The following is a 22,710-nucleotide window of genomic DNA, read 5'->3' as shown; positions in this document are numbered from 1 at the left end:
AATGGTAAAAGTTTGCCAGTATATTTTGTGGATAACACAGCAGGGTGGCGACAAAGTTAACAACTTTGATGTGGAATCCATGAAAACAACCCAAATTTCTGCCTGACACACCTCGTTTGATAAAGGGACGATGTATGGAGGCAGCTATATGGACGACTTTTGGAGGTAGCAATGGAGACAACGTGTGGAGGCTGCTATGGAGACAATTTAATTTGGATAGTGCCTGTATGTGGCAGTCCCAAACATTTTTCAAACCAGAGGAGCAGGTAGGTGGCCCTCCAGTAAAATGGGATAGATTGAGTGCCTGTATGTGGCAGTCCCAAAAATGTTTCAAACCAGAGGAGCAGGTAGGTGGCCCTCCAGTAAAATGGAATAGATTGAGTGCCTGTATGTGGCAGTCCCAAAAATTGTTCAAACCAGAGGAGCAGGTAGGTGGCCCTGCAGTAAAATGGAATAGATTGAGTGCCTGTATGTGGCAGTCCCAAAAATTGTTCAAACCAGAGGAGCAGGTAGGTGGCCCTGCAGTAAAATGGAATAGATTGAGTGCCTGTATGTGGCAGTCCCAAAAATGTTTCAAACCAGAGGAGCAGGTAGGTGGCCCTCCAGTAAAATGGAATAGATTGAGTGCCTGTATGTGGCAGTCCCAAAAATTGTTCAAACCAGAGGAGCAGGTAGGTGGCCCTGCAGTAAAATGGAATAGATTGAGTGCCTGTATGTGGCAGTCCCAAAAATTGTTCAAACCAGAGGAGCAGGTAGGTGGCCCTGCAGTAAAATGGAATAGATTGAGTGCCTGTATGTGGCAGTCCCAAAAATTGTTCAAACCAGAGGAGCAGGTAGGTGGCCCTGCAGTAAAATGGAATAGATTGAGTGCCTGTATGTGGCAGTCCCAAAAATGTTTCAAACCAGAGGAGCAGGTAGGTGGCCCTCCAGTAAAATGGAATAGATTGAGTGCCTGTATGTGGCAGTCCCAAAAATTGTTCAAACCAGAGGAGCAGGTAGGTGGCCCTGCAGTAAAATGGAATAGATTGAGTGCCTGTATGTGGCAGTCCCAAAAATTGTTCAAACCAGAGGAGCAGGTAGGTGGCCCTGCAGTAAAATGGAATAGATTGAGTGCCTGTATGTGGCAGTCCCAAAAATGTTTCAAACCAGAGGAGCAGGTAGGTGGCCCTCCAGTAAAATGGAATAGATTGAGTGCCTGTATGTGGCAGTCCCAAAAATTGTTCAAACCAGAGGAGCAGGTAGGTGGCCCTGCAGTAAAATGGAATAGATTGAGTGCCTGTATGTGGCAGTCCCAAAAATTGTTCAAACCAGAGGAGCAGGTAGGTGGCCCTGCAGTAAAATGGAATAGATTGAGTGCCTGTATGTGGCAGTCCCAAAAATTGTTCAAACCAGAGGAGCAGGTAGGTGGCCCTGCAGTAAAATGGAATAGATTGAGTGCCTGTATGTGGCAGTCCCAAAAATGTTTCAAACCAGAGGAGCAGGTAGGTGGCCCTCCAGTAAAATGGAATAGATTGAGTGCCTGTATGTGGCAGTCCCAAAAATTGTTCAAACCAGAGGAGCAGGTAGGTGGCCCTGCAGTAAAATGGAATAGATTGAGTGCCTGTATGTGGCAGTCCCAAAAATTGTTCAAACCAGAGGAGCAGGTAGGTGGCCCTGCAGTAAAATGGAATAGATTGAGTGCCTGTATGTGGCAGTCCCAAAAATGTTTCAAACCAGAGGAGCAGGTAGGTGGCCCTCCAGTAAAATGGAATAGATTGAGTGCCTGTATGTGGCAGTCCCAAAAATTTTTTAAAACAGAGGACCGGGTAGGTGGCCCTCCAGAAAAATGGAATAGATTGAGTGCCTGTATGTGGCACTCACAAAAATTGTTTCAAACAGAGGACCGGGTAGGTGGCCCTCCAGAAAAATTAAATGCATGAAGTACTATAGCAAGAGCCAGTGGGCCCTGTCAAAAAATAGCCATTTTCCTCTGCTTTACTGTACAAAGAGGAGGAGAAGGAGGAAAATGAGGAGGAGGAGGAGGAGTGGATCAATTATTCAGGTTGAGCTTCCTTCACCTGGTGGAGATTGGAAATTCTGAGAAATCCAGCCTTTATTCATTTTAATAAGCGTCAGCCTGTCAGCGCTGTCAGTCGACAGGCGTGTACGCTTATCGGTGATGATGCCACCAGCTGCACTGAAAACCCGCTCGGACAAGACGCTAGCGGCAGGGCAGGCAAGAACCTCCAAGGCGTACAGCGCCAGTTCGTGCCACATGTCCAGCTTTGAAACCCAGTAGTTGTAGGGAGCTGTGTGATCATTTAGGACGATGGTATGGTCAGCTACGTACTCCCTCACCATCTTTCTGTAAAGATCAGCCCTACTCTGCCGAGACTGGGGACAGGTGACAGTGTCTTGCTGGGGTGACATAAAGCTGGCAAAAGCCTTGTAAAGCGTACCCTTGCCAGTGCTGGACAAGCTGCCTGCTCGCCTACTCTCCCTCGCTACTTGTCCCGCAGAACTACGCACTCTGCCGCTAGCGCTGTCAGAAGGGAAATACTGTTTCAGCTTGTGCACCAGGGCCTGCTGGTATTCATGCATTCTCACACTCCTTTCCTCTCCAGGGATGAGAGTGGGAAGATTTTGCTTGTACCGTGGGTCCAGGAGAGTGAACACCCAGTAATCGGTGCTGGAATAAATTCTTTGAACGCGAGGGTCACGGGATAGGCAGCCTAGCATGAAATCTGCCATATGCGCCAGAGTACCAACGCGTAAGAATTCACTCCCCTCACTGGCCTGACTGTCCATTTCCTCCTCCTCCAACTCCTCCAACTCCTCTTCTTCTGCCCATACACGCTGAACAGTGAAGGACTCAACAATGGTCCCCTCTTGTGTCTCGCCAACATTCTCCTCCTCTTCCTCCTCATCCTCCTCCACCTCCACCTCCTCCGATATGCGCTGAGAAACAGACCTCAGGGTGCTTTGGCTATCAACAAGGGAATATTCTTCCCCCGTCTCTTGTGACGAGCGCAAAGCTTCCGACTTCATGCTGACCAGAGAGTTTTTCAACAGGCCAAGCAGCGGGATGGTGAGGCTGATGATGGCGGCATCGCCACTGACCATCTGTGTTGACTCCTCAAAGTTACTCAGCACCTGACAGATATCAGACATCCACGTCCACTCCTCATTGTAGACTTGAGGAAGCTGACTGACCTGACTACCAGTTCTGGTGGAAGTTGACATCTGGCAGTCTACAATCGCTCTGCGCTGCTGGTAAACTCTGGATAACATGGTCAGTGTTGAATTCCACCTCGTGGGCACGTCGCACAACAGTCGGTGAGCGGGCAGTTGGAGGCGGCGCTGCGCTGCCCTGAGAGTGGCAGCATCTGGGCTGGACTTCCTGAAATGCGCACAGATGCGGCGCACCTTCGTGAGCAAATCAGACAGATTGGGGTATGTCTTGAGGAAACGCTGCACTATCAGATTTAACACATGGGCCAGGCATGGCACATGTGTCAGTCTGCCGAGTTGCAGAGCCGCCACCAGGTTACGGCCGTTGTCACACACAACCATTCCCGGCTTGAGGTTCAGCGGTGCCAGCCACAGATCAGTCTGCGCCGTGATGCCCTGTAATAGCTCTTGGGCGGTGTGCCTTTTGTCGCCTAGGCTCAGCAGTTTGAGCACCGCCTGCTGTCGCTTAGCGACGGCACTGCTGCTGTGCCTAGAGCTACCGACTGATGGCGCCGTGCCCACGGATGGTAGTTCGGAGGAGGAGGTGGAGGAGGGGTGGGAGGAGGAGGAGGCATAGTAGGCCTGAAACACCTGGACCGAGGTAGGCCCCGCAATCCTCGGCGTCGGCAGTATATGAGCAGCCCCAGGGTCAGACTCGGTCCCAGCCTCCACCAAGTTAACCCAATGTGCCGTCAGCGATATATAGTGGCCCTGCCCGGCAGCACTCGTCCACGTGTCCGTGGTCAGGTGGACCTTGTCAGAAACGGCGTTGGTCAGGGCACGGATGATGTTGTCTGACACGTGCTGGTGCAGGGCTGGGACGGCACATCGGGAAAAGTAGTGGCGGCTGGGGACCGAATACCGAGGGGCGGCCGCCGCCATGAGGTTGCGAAAGGCCTCGGTCTCTACTAGCCTATAGGGCAGCATCTCCAGGCTAAGCAATCTGGAGATGTGCACATTAAGGGCTTGGGCGTGCGGGTGGGTTGCACTATATTTGCGTTTCCGCTCCAGCGTCTGGGGTATGGAGAGCTGAACGCTGGTGGATGCTGTGGAGGATCGTGGAGGCGACGATGGGGTTTTTGTGCCAGGGTCCTGGGCAGGGGGCTGACTAGCAGCTGACACAGGGGAAGGAGCAGTGGTGTGCACGGCCGGAGGTGAACGGGCTTGTTGCCACTGAGTGGGGTGCTTAGCATTCATATGCCTGCGCATACTGGTGGTAGTTAAGCTAGTAGTGGTGGAACCCCTGCTGAGCCTGGTTTGGCAAATGTTGCACACCACAGTCCGTCGGTCATCCGGTGTTTCCTTAAAGAACCTCCACACTTCTGAAGATCTAGCCCTCGCCGCAAGAGCCCTCACCACGGGAGCTTCACTAGTTGACAGTGGCGCTGATGCACCAGCTCTGGCCCTGCCTCTCCGTCTGGCCCCACCACTGCCTCTTCCAACCTGTTCAGGTCGAGGACTCTCCTCCGTCTCAGAAGCACTGTGTTCACCCGGCCTCTCAACCCAGCTTGGGTCTGTCACCTCATCATCCTCCGATCCCTCAGTCTGCTCCCCCCTCGGACTTCCTGCCCTGACAACAACTTCCCCACTGTCTGACAACCGTGTCTCCTCATCGTCGGACACCTCTTTACACACTTCCACTACGTCAAGAAGGTCATCATCACCCACAGACTGTGACTGGTGGAAAACCTGGGCATCGGAAAATTGCTCAGCAGCAACCGGACAAGTGGTTTGTGACTGTGGGAAGGGTCCAGAAAACAGTTCCTCAGAGTATGCCGGTTCAAATGCCAAATTTTCCTGGGAGGGGGCAGACTGGGGGGGAGGAGGCTGAGGTGCAGGAGCTGGAGGAGTGGGGATTTCGGTGACATGGGTGGACTGCGTGGAAGACTGACTGGTGGTGGACAAATTGCTCGAAGCATTGTCAGCAATCCACGACATCACCTGTTCGCACTGTTCTGGCCTCAACAGTGCTCTACCACGAGTCCCAGTAACTTCAGACATGAACCTAGGGAGTGTAGCTCTGCGGCGTTCCCCTGCTCCCTCATCAGCAGGTGGTGTCTCACCCCGCCCAGGACCACGGCCTCTGACCCCTGCAGTAGTTGGACGCCCACGTCCCCGCCCTCGTCCTCTACCCCTAGCCCTCGGGTTAAACATTTTTAAAATGAGAGTTATAACTTTTTTTTTTTTTTACTTCTTTTTGTTTTTTTTGGTGTTTTTTTGTGTGTTTTTTTTTTTTTGTGTTTTTTGTTTTTTTTTGAGTTTTTAAAACCAAACAATCCTATCCTATTGCTATGGCTATTTTCTAGCCAAGTATCAAAGGAAGCACACTACTATGCCAGATGAGATGACACTGAGTTATTGCCTAATAGAAATCCAACCCCTACTGAATTTTGCCACTTCGGCCTTTGCTATGGATATGTGCGCCACTAAGCGCAGAACACAGCGGTCGCAAGTCTCACTACAAATTGCTCAGAATTGGCAAGTACATGCACTGCAGAAACTACAGCCACCAGCAGATCAACCAGAAATCAAATATATAGAACGCTACTGTAGGCTTCAAGAAGCTGTTTGTATTCTCCTATGGCTATTTTCTAGCCAAGTATCAAAGGAAGCACACTACTATGCCAGATGAGATGACACTGAGTTATTGCCTAATAGAAATCCAACCCCTACTGAATTTTGCCACTTCGGCCTTTGCTATGGATATGTGCGCCACTAAGCGCAGAACACAGCGGTCGCAAGTCTCACTACAAATTGCTCAGAATTGGCAAGTACATGCACTGCAGAAACTACAGCCACCAGCAGATCAACCAGAAATCAAATATATAGAACGCTACTGTAGGCTTCAAGAAGCTGTTTGTATTCTCCTATGGCTATTTTCTAGCCAAGTATCAAAGGAAGCACACTACTATGCCAGATGAGATGACACTGAGTTATTGCCTAATAGAAATCCAACCCCTACTGAATTTTCCCACTTCGGTCTTTGCTATGGATATGTGTGCCACTAAGAGCTAAACACAACGGTAGCAAGTCCCCCTGCTAATTCCTCACAAAATGGTAAAAGATGCAAATTAAAATAAAAAAAGTAGAACGTTATTGTAGCCCTAAGAAGGGCTGTTGGGTTCTTTGAGAATCACTCCTGCCTAACAGTAAGCTAATAGAACACCCTAACGCTTTCCCTGACCAGCAGCAGCTCTCTCCCTAGCGGCATCCAGAGACAGAATGATCCGAGCAGCGCGGCCAGCGGCTAGTCTATCCCAGGGTCACCTGATCTGGCCAGCCAACCACTGCTATCGACGTGTAAGGGTACCACGTCATGCTGGGTGGAGTGCAGAGTCTCCTGGCTTGTGATTGGCTCTGTTTCTGGCCGCCAAAAAGCAAAACGGCGGGAGCTGCCATTTTCTCGAGCGGGCGAAGTATTCGTCCGAGTAACGAGCAGTTTCGAGTACCCTAATGCTCGACCGAGCATCAAGCTCGGACGAGCATGTTCGCTCATCTCTAGTTAAGACACAAGCATTTAAAAAGTCTGCAGATAATTGTTAAAATGCAAATAAGATTGAAATGCAAATTGTTGTTCCTCATTTTATAGTTGGAAATAGAATGCTGTAAAGTTGTACTTGTCTTGGACAGTAGATAAAGTTGTTGCACAGATTGATTGGCTTCAGTCCTTCTTATACTTCCTTGAAATGTTCTGGGACATCTTTTTGATACTGTATTCTGCTGTATTTCTGAGTTTTCATAAATCAACAAAAGATGCAGTGAGATATAAAAGTGATGTGAATAATTTATCAAAGACGTCTGCTTGCTGAAAAAATTTGCATCATTCCAGAAATAATAGAGAAAAAATTCTTCCAGTTGGATTTTTCAGTTGAAGAATATTCTGTTAGGTTCCATTGAGAGGTAGCACTAAAAATTAAGGCATTAAAATGTCTCTATTCTCCAATTTACACCCCTTTTCTAAATACTGCAGAATGATTGCACCTTTTTACTTTGGCAATTATTGCACTGCATAAGTTTTCAGGTAATTTCCTACCAAGGTGATGATGTATGCATTATATTAAGAATTTCCCAAAGCTTAACCCTAGTGAGTATATAGTGTGCATCCCAAAAGAGGCTATAAACAGGAAAATGTCCACGTAATGCAACACAACTTCCATCGTTGGTTACCTATGGACCACCTGTGAAGGTCTCAAAATAAGCAAATAACATTGAGTACAAGGGATGCCACCAATACAACTGTGATATCAGTCTTCACCAACATCACACCCCTACAATATTGACAAATCGAAACCCAACCCTGCATCAAAGAGATTAAGAAAAGGCACTGGGTCAATGCCATCACTGGATGACCGGCTCTTTGGATATGACAAATTCATCTACATTATCTGCCTTATCTTTACTATTTGGTCATACTAAGTGAAAGTCATCATTACTGAATTTAGCTAGTAACCAGAGTGGATCATTTTGCTTTTTTAGTGGTCCTGAAAATGACCAAAATAGAATGTGATCTCCAAAGTATGCCATGGGAACTATGCTGGTTAAATGGACTTTAATTCTAAATGAACCAGTAACAGTGTCACGCACAATGCCCCTGCATCACCATTTGTACCATCACTTGATCAACTTTTTCTATATTTTCATATCAATATATATTTATGATTTTGGAATAAAACATCTCAAAATAAAGCTAAAATTTTCAGATTTGCAAATACTCATTGAAGATTAGCATGCTATTATATTTAAAATAACCTCCTCATGGAAATCATGTTTGCCACACATTGGTATATGAATTCTGGAGACCACTAGTAAATTATGTATAACATATGTGTTAGCGTCCTCACATGCTGTAAGTCTAAGACGCTGATTTTCTCTCCGTATTTCATTGTATTTTGTGTGAACACGGAATTAGCTTGTCTGATGTTTAGGAGTTGATCGCTTCATACCCTCTTCTCCTGCAGCAACAGTTAACAGTTGTGACTGACAGAAACCTGCTCCAATCATTCCTGGAGCAGAGGTTCTGGTTTCCTATAAGTGTTATGTTTACATTCAGTTCAGTACCAGTTATCAATAGTATTTTGATCTCAGTTCCTGTTCTAGTTCCTTCTGTTTTTTTTTATTTTGCTATCTTTGATATGACCTGGCTTGTCAACTATTCTTCCCTGATGGTGTTGTTTGTCTTCTTACATGTTTGCACTTTGGTGTAGCGTGGAGAAACTTTTAGTTACTCTGTACCATGTGGCAAGTAGGTAGGGCATTTTGGGGGGCATGGGTTTAGGACTCACTATCCTGTTTCTGATTCTGAACCTGTACTGTCATTACATTATATTAAAACCACAAATATACCCATAATTGTAATTCTTCATTACATATGACACATATTCAGTACATATTCAATACCAACTAGCACTAGCAAAAGCACTAATGTGAATATGTGCATAAGAGACTAAATTTGATAGAGTGTGATTCAATGACAAATGTTATCCAGGGAGGCAGCGAACAAGTGGGACTTCTATCTTTGTGTCATGTTAAGCTTCCCAAGACTGATGTATAAAAGTGTGCTGAGAATGTCACTCTTTAAAAGAAAACAAACTCCAATTATTGACAGTATCCATGGAAAAACTATCCATGTATAACAGGAATTCACTGTGGATTTTTGTTGGTGAAGGTGAAGAATTCTAAATAGCAGGTATCGTCATGCACTGCAGGATACATGGGGATGCACTCAAAGATAGAAAGTGTAATTTTATCCCTATAAATAATTAAGAGTCTACAGGTCAGTGAGGGGCATGAAGCAAGGTCTGGGAAAAGGGGAGTAAAGAAAACTGTGAAGGTAGAAGAGTACATTGGTAAAAGAAGATGTGAATATTTGATACTGCTGGGGACATGGGCTCATTGATAATAAGTGATGAAAACATCTGTGATTCAGGCAGTGATGGTGGGAAAGCGAAGAGAGACTCACAGAGCTTGTCAATGGCTATATCACTAATAATATTTCTAAAAAAAAATCTGTATTATTTATAACACAACTGCCCACACTTTGAAGAGTCATACTATTTGTAGATCAATTGAAGGGAGATATGGGAGAAATAGTAAATAAAAAGTGATAGAAGTAAAAATCAAGCCAACTCTAAAAATCCTAGAACAATGATCATGATGCCAATGTAAGTGTTGGGAGTTTGGAGGATTCATATTGGAAGAGTTTGCTCATATTTGATCTTATCTCCAAACGATGATCCTGTTGTTTTGGGGTTTACCCGTGGAAGCCAAAAAAATTTGTACAAAAGAGACATGATATGTGTCTACTATGTAGCTCTCGATGAGAAGTTTTTGTGGTACCAACAATTTTGCTTCTGTTTGGGGAGAAATGTTCATTAATTTCCCCTGGAAAACTGCATTTTATACCAAACAACATACTGTAGAAGCAATGAAAATGGAAAGCCTCTGGAAGTGGAAACAGATATCAGGCCTGTCTTTTACAGGTGACAAAACTCTAAACTAAAATGGTATTCCAGTTTAATCTTTCCTTTTCACTGTATGTCACTGCTGTGAGGATTTAAAAAAAAAAAAAAAATAGATGTAGTAAACTTTAACCCTTGTGTGCTATTATTAAAAGTACCCATGTCCCAGCTACCCCTACATTCCTTGTAGGTATCCCTGTGCAGAGTACAACATCTATGTAATGCCTGACACCATGGCTCAGAGATGTACTAGGTGTAGGTCCTAGTGCTAAACACTAGTCTAGTATGTTTATCTTTCCTTCTCAATGGTATCAAAACCTAATGAATATCATCTACTGCTTTGTGAACATTATAAAACGTTAACTTGCATTACCAAGACAGTTACATCCTTTATAAATCACAATATTACATAAGATATGAAGTACCAGTTTCATATTCAAAGAATAATCTTCAACTGGAACATTAGAGAGAATGTGGATAGCAGAGAGATCTTGACATGTTTCCTCGTTACCTGCATTACTATAGTATAAATAATGTTTAACTGGTAGGAATGCTTTAAGATTTTTTCCTCAAGAAAACCTAAAATAACATTAAATTTAATTGAAAAATCTTAACTTTGCCTCCATAAAGCAAGAACTTCAAGCAGGTAATCTGCGTAATGCAAGAGCTGAAAGAGTGAATAACACCTGAGCAGAGATTGATCAACAAGGACCTTCTAGGAAGGTGGATCATAAAAAATTATACAGTATAAGATAATATATGTTATATATCAGTTATGGTGAAGTGTTTAGAGACAGTGTCAAGTTCCAATATACAACTTACAACATTCAAATGTATAAGCCCCCTGGGTACATCAATACAGTTAAAAGAAGGAGGGCAAATTAAAACATCATTGTAGCTTCTTCCGAGGGTCTCTCTGTACAGGAAAAATCTTGGGGCCAGCAGGAGGACTTCCAAAGATAATCCGGCCCTGTTCACACTTTTCCACTCTTCTTGCAGTTCCAGCCAGCCAAGGATGTGTTGCCTTAAAAAGGAACCAAGAGCAGCATCTCTTAAGTTGTTGGGGACTGCAGGAAGATTCAAGTCCTATCAGGTGAACTCTGTCCTGGGGCGACAGCCTGGGTGCCCACAGAAAGCGCTCTAAGTGCCACCTCTGGCACCTGTGCTATCGGTTCGCCATCACTGTTATATGTAATTCCCCTATAATTAGTAAATGCAGCCCCCAAAGGTGAATTATAGTATATATCCAAAGGCTCCATAATATGTTGTAATAGATATCGCGCCGCTATAATAATTCGATGCGCCTCATCATAATTAATAAAATTATACACATTTTTTCTACATATACAAATAGATAGATATCAGTACTTCTTTATTAACCCATGGTACATGGTGCATGTACCATGCATTTATACGCTTGCCATTAAGTCACGCTTGTGGCTTGCACCCTGACCTAGGATTGGATCCTTATCTCATGGTGCTGCTTTTCCATGTTTCTTTTTTATATATTGCACTTTAATGTAATAACTAAAATTGACCATCACCCAGATTACACAACCTGTCTTCTATCTCTATTAATATTTAGATGAAAGACATTAAATCACTTATTTGAAAAACAAAGAATAATTAAGTGACTTCTGATGGCCTGCTTTTATACTTATGTCATTGTGCTGCTTATCTCTTAAGGAGGCAACATGTACAGGGGGAAAGACCTGTGGCACTGATGTATTTGCGCAACCTATCTTGGAATTAATGGGGTATTACTAGAGATGGGCGAATAGATTCTAACAATTCTAAATTCGTTTAGAATTTCAGGAAGACTTCGATTCATCACGAATCCAAATTTTACGGTGATTCATGGGAACTAATTACAAATTTTTATTTTTTGATTTATTTCCCATTTATTAGCAAAATGGCAGTGAGCACAATGTTTTACATGGGGCAGAGAACTCTGGGAAGAAGAAAGGGACATGGCGGTAGTGTTCCTCACTGTATGGGGCTAGTGTTCCTCACTGTATGGGGATTGTGTTCCTCACTGTATGGCGGTAGTGTCCCTAACTATATGGCAATAGTGTCCCTCACTGTATGGCGGTAGTGTTCCTCACTGTATGGCGGTAGTGTTCCTCACTGTATGGCGGTAGTGCCCCTCACTATATGGGGATGGTGTTCCTTGCTGTGTGGCGGTAGTGTTTCTCACTGTATGGAGGTAGTGTTTCTCACTGTATAGCTGTATTCCTCACTGTATGGGGGTAGTGTTCCTCACTGTATGGCTCTATTCCTCACTGTATGGGGGTAGTGTTCCTCACTGTATGGCTGTATTCCTCACTGTATGGAGGTAGTGTTCCTCGCTGTGTGGCGGTAGTGTTCCTCTCTGTATAGCGGTAGTGTCCCTCACTGTATGGCGGTGGTGTTCCTCACTAAATGGCGGTAGTGCTCCTCACTGTATGGAGGTAGTGTTCCTTGCTGTATGGCGGTAGTGTCCCTCACTGTATGGCGGTAGTGTTCCTCACTGTATGGCAGAAGTGTTCCTCCTGTATAAGGGTAGTGTTCCTCACTGTATGGCGGTAGTGTTCCTCACTGTGTGGCGGTCGTGTTGATCACTGTATGGCCGTATTGTTCCTCACTGTATGGGGGTAGTGTTTCTCACTGTATGGCTGTATTCCTCACTGTATGGGGGTAGTGTTCCTCACTGTATGGCAGTAGTGTTCCTCGCTGTATGGAGGTAGTGTTCCTCACTGTATGGCGGTAGTGTCCCTCACTGTATGGGGGTAGTGTTCCACACTGTGTGGTGGTCGTGTTGATCACTGTATGGTGGTAGTGTTCCTCACTGTATGGGTGTATTCCTCACTGTATGGCGGTAGTGTTCCTCACTGTATGGGTGTAGTGTTCCTCACTGTATGGCGGTAGTTTCCCTCACTTTATGGTGGTAGTGTTCCTCACTGTATGGCGGTAGTGTTCCTCACTGTATGGCGGTAGTGTTCCTCACTGTATGGGGGTAGTGTCCCTCGCTGTATGGCAGTAGTGTCCCTCACTGTATGGCGGTAGTGTTCCTCACTCTATGGCAGAAGTGTTCCTTACTGTATGGGGGTAGTGTTCCTTACTGTATGGCGGTAGTGTTCCTCACTGTGTGGCGGTCCTGTTGATCACTGTATGGCGGTATTGTTCCTCACTGTATGGGGGTATTGTTTCTCACTGTATGGCTGTATTCCTCACTGTATAGGGGTAGTGTTCCTCACTGTATGGGGGTAGTGTTCCTCACTGTATGGGGGTAGTGTTCCTCACTGTATGGAGGTAGTGTTCCACACTGTGTGGTGGTCGTGTTGATCACTGTATGGCGGTAGTGTTCCTCACTGTATGGCGGTAGTGCCCCTCACTATATGGGGATGGTGTTCCTTGCTATGTGGCGGTAGTGTTTCTCACTGTATGGAGGTAGTGTTTCTCACTGTATGGCTGTATTCCTCACTGTATGGGGGTAGTGTTCCTCACTGTATGGCTGTATTCCTCACTGTATGGAGGTAGTGTTCCTCACTGTATGGCTCTATTCCTCACTGTATGGGGGTAGTGTTCCTCACTGTATGGCTGTATTCCTCACTGTATGGAGGTAGTGTTCCTCGCTGTGTGGCGGTAGTGTTCCTCGCTGTATAGCGGTAGTGTCCCTCACTGTATGGCGGTGGTGTTCCTCACTAAATGGCGGTAGTGCTCCTCACTGTATGGAGGTAGTGTTCCTTGCTGTATGGCGGTAGTGTCTCTCACTGTATGGCGGTAGTGTTCCTCACTGTATGGCAGAAGTGTTCCTCCTGTATAGGGGTAGTGTTCCTCACTGTATGGCGGTAGTGTTCCTCACTGTGTGGCGGTCGTGTTGATCACTGTATGGCCGTATTGTTCCTCACTGTATGGGGGTAGTGTTTCTCACTGTATGGCAGTAGTGTTCCTCGCTGTATGGAGGTAGTGTTCCTCACTGTATGGCGGTAGTGTCCCTCACTGTATGGGGGTAGTGTTCCACACTGTGTGGTGGTCGTGTTGATCACTGTATGGTGGTAGTGTTCCTCACTCTATGGGTGTATTCTAGAGATGAGCGAACATGCTCGTCCGAGCTTGATGCTCGGTCGAGCATTAGGGTACTCGAAACTGCTCGTTACTCGGACGAATACTTCGCCCGCTCGAGAAAATGGCAGCTCCCGCCGTTTTGCTTTTTGGCGGCCAGAAACAGAGCCAATCACAAGCCAGGAGACTCTGCACTCCACCCAGCATGACGTGGTACCCTTACACGTCGATAGCAGTGGTTGGCTGGCCAGATCAGGTGACCCTGGGATAGACTAGCCGCTGGCCGCGCTGCTCGGATCATTCTGTCTCTGGATGCCGCTAGGGAGAGAGCTGCTGCTGCTCAGGGAAAGCGTTAGGGTTTTCTATTAGCTTACTGTTAGGCAGGAGTGATTCTCAAAGAACCCAACAGCCCTTCTTAGGGCTACAATAACGTTCTACTTTTTTTATTTTAATTTGCATATTTTACCATTTTGTGAGGAATTAGCAGGGGGACTTGCTACCGTTGTGTTTAGCTCTTAGTGGCACACATATCCATAGCAAAGACCGAAGTGGGAAAATTCAGTAGGGGTTGGATTTCTATTAGGCAATAACTCAGTGTCATCTCATCTGGCATAGTACTGTGCTTCCTTTGATACTTGGCTAGAAAATAGCCATAGGAGAATACAAACAGCTTCTTGAAGCCTACAGTAGCGTTCTATATATTTGATTTCTGGTTGATCTGCTGGTGGCTGTAGTTTCTGCAGTGCATGTACTTGCCAATTCTGAGCAATTTGTAGTGAGACTTGCGACCGCTGTGTTCTGCGCTTAGTGGCGCACATATCCATAGCAAAGGCTGAAGTGGCAAAATTCAGTAGGGGTTGGATTTCTATTAGGCAATAACTCAGTGTCATCTCATCTGGCATAGTACTGTGCTTCCTTTGATACTTGGCTAGAAAATAGCCATAGGAGAATACAAACAGCTTCTTGAAGCCTACAGTAGCGTTCTATATATTTGATTTCTGGTTGATCTGCTGGTGGCTGTAGTTTCTGCAGTGCATGTACTTGCCAATTCTGAGCAATTTGTAGTGAGACTTGCGACCGCTGTGTTCTGCGCTTAGTGGCGCACATATCCATAGCAAAGGCTGAAGTGGCAAAATTCAGTAGGGGTTGGATTTCTATTAGGCAATAACTCAGTGTCATCTCATCCGGCATAGTACTGTGCTTCCTTTGATACTTGGCTAGAAAATAGCCATAGGAGAATACAAACAGCTTCTTGATCTTGAAGCCTACAGTAGCGTTCTATATATTTGATTTCTGGTTGATCTGCTGGTGGCTGTAGTTTCTGCAGTGCATGTACTTGCCAATTCTGAGCAATTTGTAGTGGGACTTGCGACCGCTGTGTTCTGCGCTTAGTGGCGCACATATCCATAGCAAAGGCCGAAGTGGCAAAATTCAGTAGGGGTTGGATTTCTATTAGGCAATAACTCAGTGTCATCTCATCCGACATAGTACTGTGCTTCCTTTGATACTTGGCTAGAAAATAGCCATAGGAGAATACAAACAGCTTCTTGAAGCCTACAGTAGCGTTCTATATATTTGATTGCTGGTTGATCTGCTGGTGGCTGTAGTTTCTGCAGTGCATGTACTTGCCAATTCTGAGCAATTTGTAGTGAGACTTGCGACCGCTGTGTTCTGCGCTTAGTGGCGCACATATCCATAGCAAAGGCTGAAGTGGCAAAATTCAGTAGGGGTTGGATTTCTATTAGGCAATAACTCAGTGTCATCTCATCCGGCATAGTACTGTGCTTCCTTTGATACTTGGCTAGAAAATAGCCATAGGAGAATACAAACAGCTTCTTGATCTTGAAGCCTACAGTAGCGTTCTATATATTTGATTTCTGGTTGATCTGCTGGTGGCTGTAGTTTCTGCAGTGCATGTACTTGCCAATTCTGAGCAATTTGTAGTGGGACTTGCGACCGCTGTGTTCTGCGCTTAGTGGCGCACATATCCATAGCAAAGGCCGAAGTGGCAAAATTCAGTAGGGGTTGGATTTCTATTAGGCAATAACTCAGTGTCATCTCATCTGGCATAGTACTGTGCTTCCTTTGATACTTGGCTAGAAAATAGCCATAGCAATAGGATAGCATTGTTTGGTTTTAAAAACTCAAAAAAAAACAAAAAACACAAAAAAAAAAAAAAAAACACAAAAAAAACCAAAAAAAAGTAAAAAAAAAAATAAAGTTATAACTCTCATTTTAAAAATGTTTAACCCGAGGGCTAGGGGTAGAGGACGAGGGCGGGGACGTGGGCGTCCAACTACTGCAGGGGTCAGAGGCCGTGGTCCTGGGCGGGGTGAGACACCACCTGCTGATGAGGGAGCAGGGGAACGCCGCAGAGCTACACTCCCTAGGTTCATGTCTGAAGTTACTGGGACTCGTGGTAGAGCACTGTTGAGGCCAGAACAGTGCGAACAGGTGATGTCGTGGATTGCTGACAATGCTTCGAGCAATTTGTCCACCACCAGTCAGTCTTCCACGCAGTCCACCCATGTCACCGAAATCGCCACTCCTCCAGCTCCTGCACCTCAGCCTCCTCCCCCCCAGTCTGCCCCCTCCCAGGAAAATTTGGCATTTGAACCGGCATACTCTGAGGAACTGTTTTCTGGACCCTTCCCACAGTCACAAACCACTTGTCCGGTTGCTGCTGAGCAATTTTCCGATGCCCAGGTTTTCCACCAGTCACAGTCTGTGGGTGATGATGACCTTCTTGACGTAGTGGAAGTGTGTAAAGAGGTGTCCGACGATGAGGAGACACGGTTGTCAGACAGTGGGGAAGTTGTTGTCAGGGCAGGAAGTCCGAGGGGGGAGCAGACTGAGGGATCGGAGGATGATGAGGTGACAGACCCAAGCTGGGTTGAGAGGCCGGGTGAACACAGTGCTTCTGAGACGGAGGAGAGTCCTCGACCTGAACAGGTTGGAAGAGGCAGTGGTGGGGCCAGACGGAGAGGCAGGGCCAGAGCTGGTGCATCAGCGCCACTGTCAACTAGTGAAGCTCCCGTGGTGAGGGCTCTTGCGGCGAGGGCTAGATCTTCAGAAGTGTGGAGGTTCTTTAAGGAAACACCGGATGACCGACGGACTGTGGTGTGCAACATTTGCCAAACCAGGCTCAGCAGGGGTTCCACCACTACTAGCTTAACTACCACCAGTATGCGCAGGCATATGAATGCTAAGCACCCCACTCAGTGGCAACAAGCCCGTTCACCTCCGGCCGTGCACACCACTGCTCCTTCCCCTGTGTCAGCTGCTAGTCAGCCCCCTGCCCAGGACCCTGGCACAAAAACCCCATCGTCGCCTCCACGATCCTCCACAGCATCCACCAGCGTTCAGCTCTCCATACCCCAGACGCTGGAGCGGAAACGCAAATATAGTGCAACCCACCCGCACGCCCAAGCCCTTAATGTGCACATCTCCAGATTGCTTAGCCTGGAGATGCTGCCCTATAGGCTAGTAGAGACCGAGGCCTTTCGCAACCTCATGGCGGCGGCCGCCCCTCGGTATTCGGTCCCCAGCCGCCACTACTTTTCCCGATGTGCCGTCCCAGCCCTGCACCAGCACGTGTCAGACAACATCATCCGTGCCCTGACCAACGCCGTTTCTGACAAGGTCCACCTGACCACGGACACGTGGACGAGTGCTGCCGGGCAGGGCCACTATATATCGCTGACGGCACATTGGGTTAACTTGGTGGAGGCTGGGACCGAGTCTGACCCTGGGGCTGCTCATATACTGCCGACGCCGAGGATTGCGGGGCCTACCTCGGTCCAGGTGTTTCAGGCCTACTATGCCTCCTCCTCCTCCCACCCCTCCTCCACCTCCTCCTCCGAACTACCATCCGTGGGCACGGCGCCATCAGTCGGTAGCTCTAGGCACAGCAGCAGTGCCGTCGCTAAGCGACAGCAGGCGGTGCTCAAACTGCTGAGCCTAGGCGACAAAAGGCACACCGCCCAAGAGCTATTACAGGGCATCACGGCGCAGACTGATCTGTGGCTGGCACCGCTGAACCTCAAGCCGGGAATGGTTGTGTGTGACAACGGCCGTAACCTGGTGGCGGCTCTGCAACTCGGCAGACTGACACATGTGCCATGCCTGGCCCATGTGTTAAATCTGATAGTGCAGCGTTTCCTCAAGACATACCCCAATCTGTCTGATTTGCTCACGAAGGTGCGCCGCATCTGTGCGCATTTCAGGAAGTCCAGCCCAGATGCTGCCACTCTCAGGGCAGCGCAGCGCCGCCTCCAACTGCCCGCTCACCGACTGTTGTGCGACGTGCCCACGAGGTGGAATTCAACACTGACCATGTTATCCAGAGTTTACCAGCAGCGCAGAGCGATTGTAGACTGCCAGATGTCAACTTCCACCAGAACTGGTAGTCAGGTCAGTCAGCTTCCTCAAGTCTACAATGAGGAGTGGACGTGGATGTCTGATATCTGTCAGGTGCTGAGTAACTTTGAGGAGTCAACACAGATGGTCAGTGGCGATGCCGCCATCATCAGCCTCACCATCCCGCTGCTTGGCCTGTTGAAAAACTCTCTGGTCAGCATGAAGTCGGAAGCTTTGCGCTCGTCACAAGAGACGGGGGAAGAATATTCCCTTGTTGATAGCCAAAGCACCCTGAGGTCTGTTTCTCAGCGCATATCGGAGGAGGTGGAGGTGGAGGAGGATGAGGAGGAAGAGGAGGAGAATGTTGGCGAGACACAAGAGGGGACCATTGTTGAGTCCTTCACTGTTCAGCGTGTATGGGCAGAAGAAGAGGAGTTGGAGGAGTTGGAGGAGGAGGAAATGGACAGTCAGGCCAGTGAGGGGAGTGAATTCTTACGCGTTGGTACTCTGGCGCATATGGCAGATTTCATGCTAGGCTGCCTATCCCGTGACCCTCGCGTTCAAAGAATTTATTCCAGCACCGATTACTGGGTGTTCACTCTCCTGGACCCACGGTACAAGCAAAATCTTCCCACTCTCATCCCTGGAGAGGAAAGGAGTGTGAGAATGCATGAATACCAGCAGGCCCTGGTGCACAAGCTGAAACAGTATTTCCCTTCTGACAGCGCTAGCGGCAGAGTGCGTAGTTCTGCGGGACAAGTAGCGAGGGAGAGTAGGCGAGCAGGCAGCTTGTCCAGCACTGGCAAGGGTACGCTTTACAAGGCTTTTGCCAGCTTTATGTCACCCCAGCAAGACACTGTCACCTGTCCCCAGTCTCGGCAGAGTAGGGCTGATCTTTACAGAAAGATGGTGAGGGAGTACGTAGCTGACCATACCATCGTCCTAAATGATCACACAGCTCCCTACAACTACTGGGTTTCAAAGCTGGACATGTGGCACGAACTGGCGCTGTACGCCTTGGAGGTTCTTGCCTGCCCTGCCGCTAGCGTCTTGTCCGAGCGGGTTTTCAGTGCAGCTGGTGGCATCATCACCGATAAGCGTACACGCCTGTCGACTGACAGCGCTGACAGGCTGACGCTTATTAAAATGAATAAAGGCTGGATTTCTCAGAATTTCCAATCTCCACCAGGTGAAGGAAGCTCAACCTGAATAATTGATCCACTCCTCCTCCTCCTCCTCATTTTCCTCCTTCTCCTCCTCTTTGTACAGTAAAGCAGAGGAAAATGGCTATTTTTTGACAGGGCCCACTGGCTCTTGCTATAGTACTTCATGCATTTAATTTTTCTGGAGGGCCACCTACCCGGTCCTCTGTTTGAAACAATTTTTGTGAGTGCCACATACAGGCACTCAATCTATTCCATTTTTCTGGAGGGCCACCTACCCGGTCCTCTGTTTTAAAAAATTTTTGGGACTGCCACATACAGGCACTCAATCTATTCCATTTTACTGCAGGGCCACCTACCTGCTCCTCTGGTTTGAACAATTTTTGGGACTGCCACATACAGGCACTCAATCTATTCCATTTTACTGGAGGGCCACCTACCTGCTCCTCTGGTTTGAACAATTTTTGGGACTGCCACATACAGGCACTCAATCTATTCCATTTTACTGCAGGGCCACCTACCTGCTCCTCTGGTTTGAACAATTTTTGGGACTGCCACATACAGGCACTCAATCTATTCCATTTTACTGGAGGGCCACCTACCTGCTCCTCTGGTTTGAAACATTTTTGGGACTGCCACATACAGGCACTCAATCTATTCCATTTTACTGCAGGGCCACCTACCTGCTCCTCTGGTTTGAACAATTTTTGGGACTGCCACATACAGGCACTCAATCTATTCCATTTTACTGCAGGGCCACCTACCTGCTCCTCTGGTTTGAACAATTTTTGGGACTGCCACATACAGGCACTCAATCTATTCCATTTTACTGCAGGGCCACCTACCTGCTCCTCTGGTTTGAACAATTTTTGGGACTGCCACATACAGGCACTCAATCTATTCCATTTTACTGCAGGGCCACCTACCTGCTCCTCTGGTTTGAACAATTTTTGGGACTGCCACATACAGGCACTCAATCTATTCCATTTTACTGCAGGGCCACCTACCTGCTCCTCTGGTTTGAACAATTTTTGGGACTGCCACATACAGGCACTCAATCTATTCCATTTTACTGCAGGGCCACCTACCTGCTCCTCTGGTTTGAACAATTTTTGGGACTGCCACATACAGGCACTCAATCTATTCCATTTTACTGGAGGGCCACCTACCTGCTCCTCTGGTTTGAACAATTTTTGGGACTGCCACATACAGGCACTCAATCTATTCCATTTTACTGCAGGGCCACCTACCTGCTCCTCTGGTTTGAACAATTTTTGGGACTGCCACATACAGGCACTCAATCTATTCCATTTTACTGGAGGGCCACCTACCTGCTCCTCTGGTTTGAAACATTTTTGGGACTGCCACATACAGGCACTCAATCTATCCCATTTTACTGGAGGGCCACCTACCTGCTCCTCTGGTTTGAAAAATGTTTGGGACTGCCACATACAGGCACTATCCAAATTAAATTGTCTCCATAGCAGCCTCCACACGTTGTCTCCATTGCTACCTCCAAAAGTCGTCCATATAGCTGCCTCCATACATCGTCCCTTTATCAAACGAGGTGTGTCAGGCAGAAATTTGGGTTGTTTTCATGGATTCCACATCAAAGTTGTTAACTTTGTCGCCACCCTGCTGTGTAATCCCCAAAATATACTGGCAAACTTTTACCATTTAGGGATATTATTTCAGCGCTTCTTGCGCATCTGTTTACATTCCCCTCACCCGGCATATCCTAAACTTATAAGAACGCTACTACACTTGATCTTATACAAAAGGTTCTTAGAAGTGCTGTTTGGGGAGTAGCCTAGAGACAGGGGCTTGGATTGGCGAAAGCTCGCCTGGCAGCGGAACGCCAGCTCCATGCGCATCATGCGCTTCTTGCGCATCTGTTTACATTCCCCTCACCCGCCATATCCCAAACTTATAAGAACGCTACTACACTTAACTTGGTGCAGGCTGGGACCGAGTCTGACCCTGGGGCTGGTCATATACTGCCGACGCAGAGAATTGCGGGGCCTACCTCGGTCCAGGTCTCAAAGGCCTACTATACCTCCTCCCACCCCTCCTCCACCTCCTCCTCCTCCGAATTACCATCCGTGGGCATGGCGCCATCAGTCGGTAGCTCTAGGCACAGCAGCAGTGCCGTCGCTAAGCGACAGCAGGCGGTGCTGAAACTGCTGAGCCTAGGCGATAAAAGGCACACCGCCCAAGAGCTATTACAGGGCATTCCACATCAAAGTTGTTAACTTTGTCGCCACCCTGCTGTGTAATCCCCAAAATATACTTGCAAACTTTTACCATTTAGGGATATTATTTCAGCGCTTCTTGCGCATCTGTTTACATTCCCCTCACCCGGCATATCCTAAACTTATAAGAACGCTACTACACTTGATCTTATACAAAAGGTTCTTAGAAGTGCTGTTTGGGGAGTAGCCTAGAGACAGGGGCTTGGATTGGCGAAAGCTCGCCTGGCAGCGGAGCGCCAGCTCCATGCCAAGATCCAACTAACATAGTTTTAACTGCAGCACCTTTAATCTACTACTAGTTCACTGCCTCCATACATGGTCCCCTTATCAAACGAGCTGTGTCAGGCAGAATTTTGGGTTGTTTTCATGGCTTCCATGTTAACTTTGTCGCCACCCTGCTGTGTAATCCACAAAATATACTGGCAAACTTTTATCATGTACCGATATTATTTGAGCGCTTCTTGCTCACCTCCTTTGGTTCCTCTCTGCCACCCATTGGTTTGAAGCCTGAGTCCATTTAGGGTATGTCGCCATGCCACTCTCTAGCCTGCCGCTGCTGCCGCTGCCTCTGCATGAAGTCCCCTATAGTGTCAGGGTCAATTATTGGATGTTTTAGATGCTATCTAGCTTCATTCTGTCACTCTGTCATGGCCATGCTGTTGCCCATAATTTTGGCATAATGGTGCGATTATGCAGCCTCAGAGGCATCCATGCATGCTGCCCCTGCTGTTTCCTGTCCATTTCCGTGGTGTTTCCATCCTTTTCTGAGGTTCCCAGGTGTTTGGCCAAGCTTCCCTGTGCAGAGCCTTGGTCCCCTTGAAAAATGCTCGAGTCTCCCATTGACTTCAATGGGGTTCGTTATTCGAGACGAGCACTCGAGCATCGGGAAAAGTTCGTCTCGAATAACGAGTACCCGAGCATTTTAGTGTTCGCTCATCTCTAGTGTATTCCTCACTGTATGGCGGTAGTGTTCCTCACTGTATGGGTGTAGTGTTCCTCACTGTAAGGCGGTAGTGTCCCTCACTTTATGGTGGTAGTGTTCCTCACTGTATGGCGGTAGTGTTCCTCACTGTATGGCGGTAGTGTTCCTCACTGTATAGGGGTAGTGTCCCTCGCTGTATGGCAGTAGTGTCCCTCACTGTATGGCGGTAGTGTTCCTCACTCTATGGCAGAAGTGTTCCTTACTGTATGGGGGTAGTGTTCCTTACTGTATGGCGGTAGTGT

Source organism: Engystomops pustulosus, chromosome 6 (genome assembly GCF_040894005.1).
Source record: "Engystomops pustulosus chromosome 6, aEngPut4.maternal, whole genome shotgun sequence".
NCBI classification, from domain to species: Eukaryota; Metazoa; Chordata; class Amphibia; order Anura; family Leptodactylidae; genus Engystomops; species Engystomops pustulosus.
The sequence above is the reverse complement of the archived record's forward strand: the minus strand, read 5'-3'. Positions refer to the sequence as shown.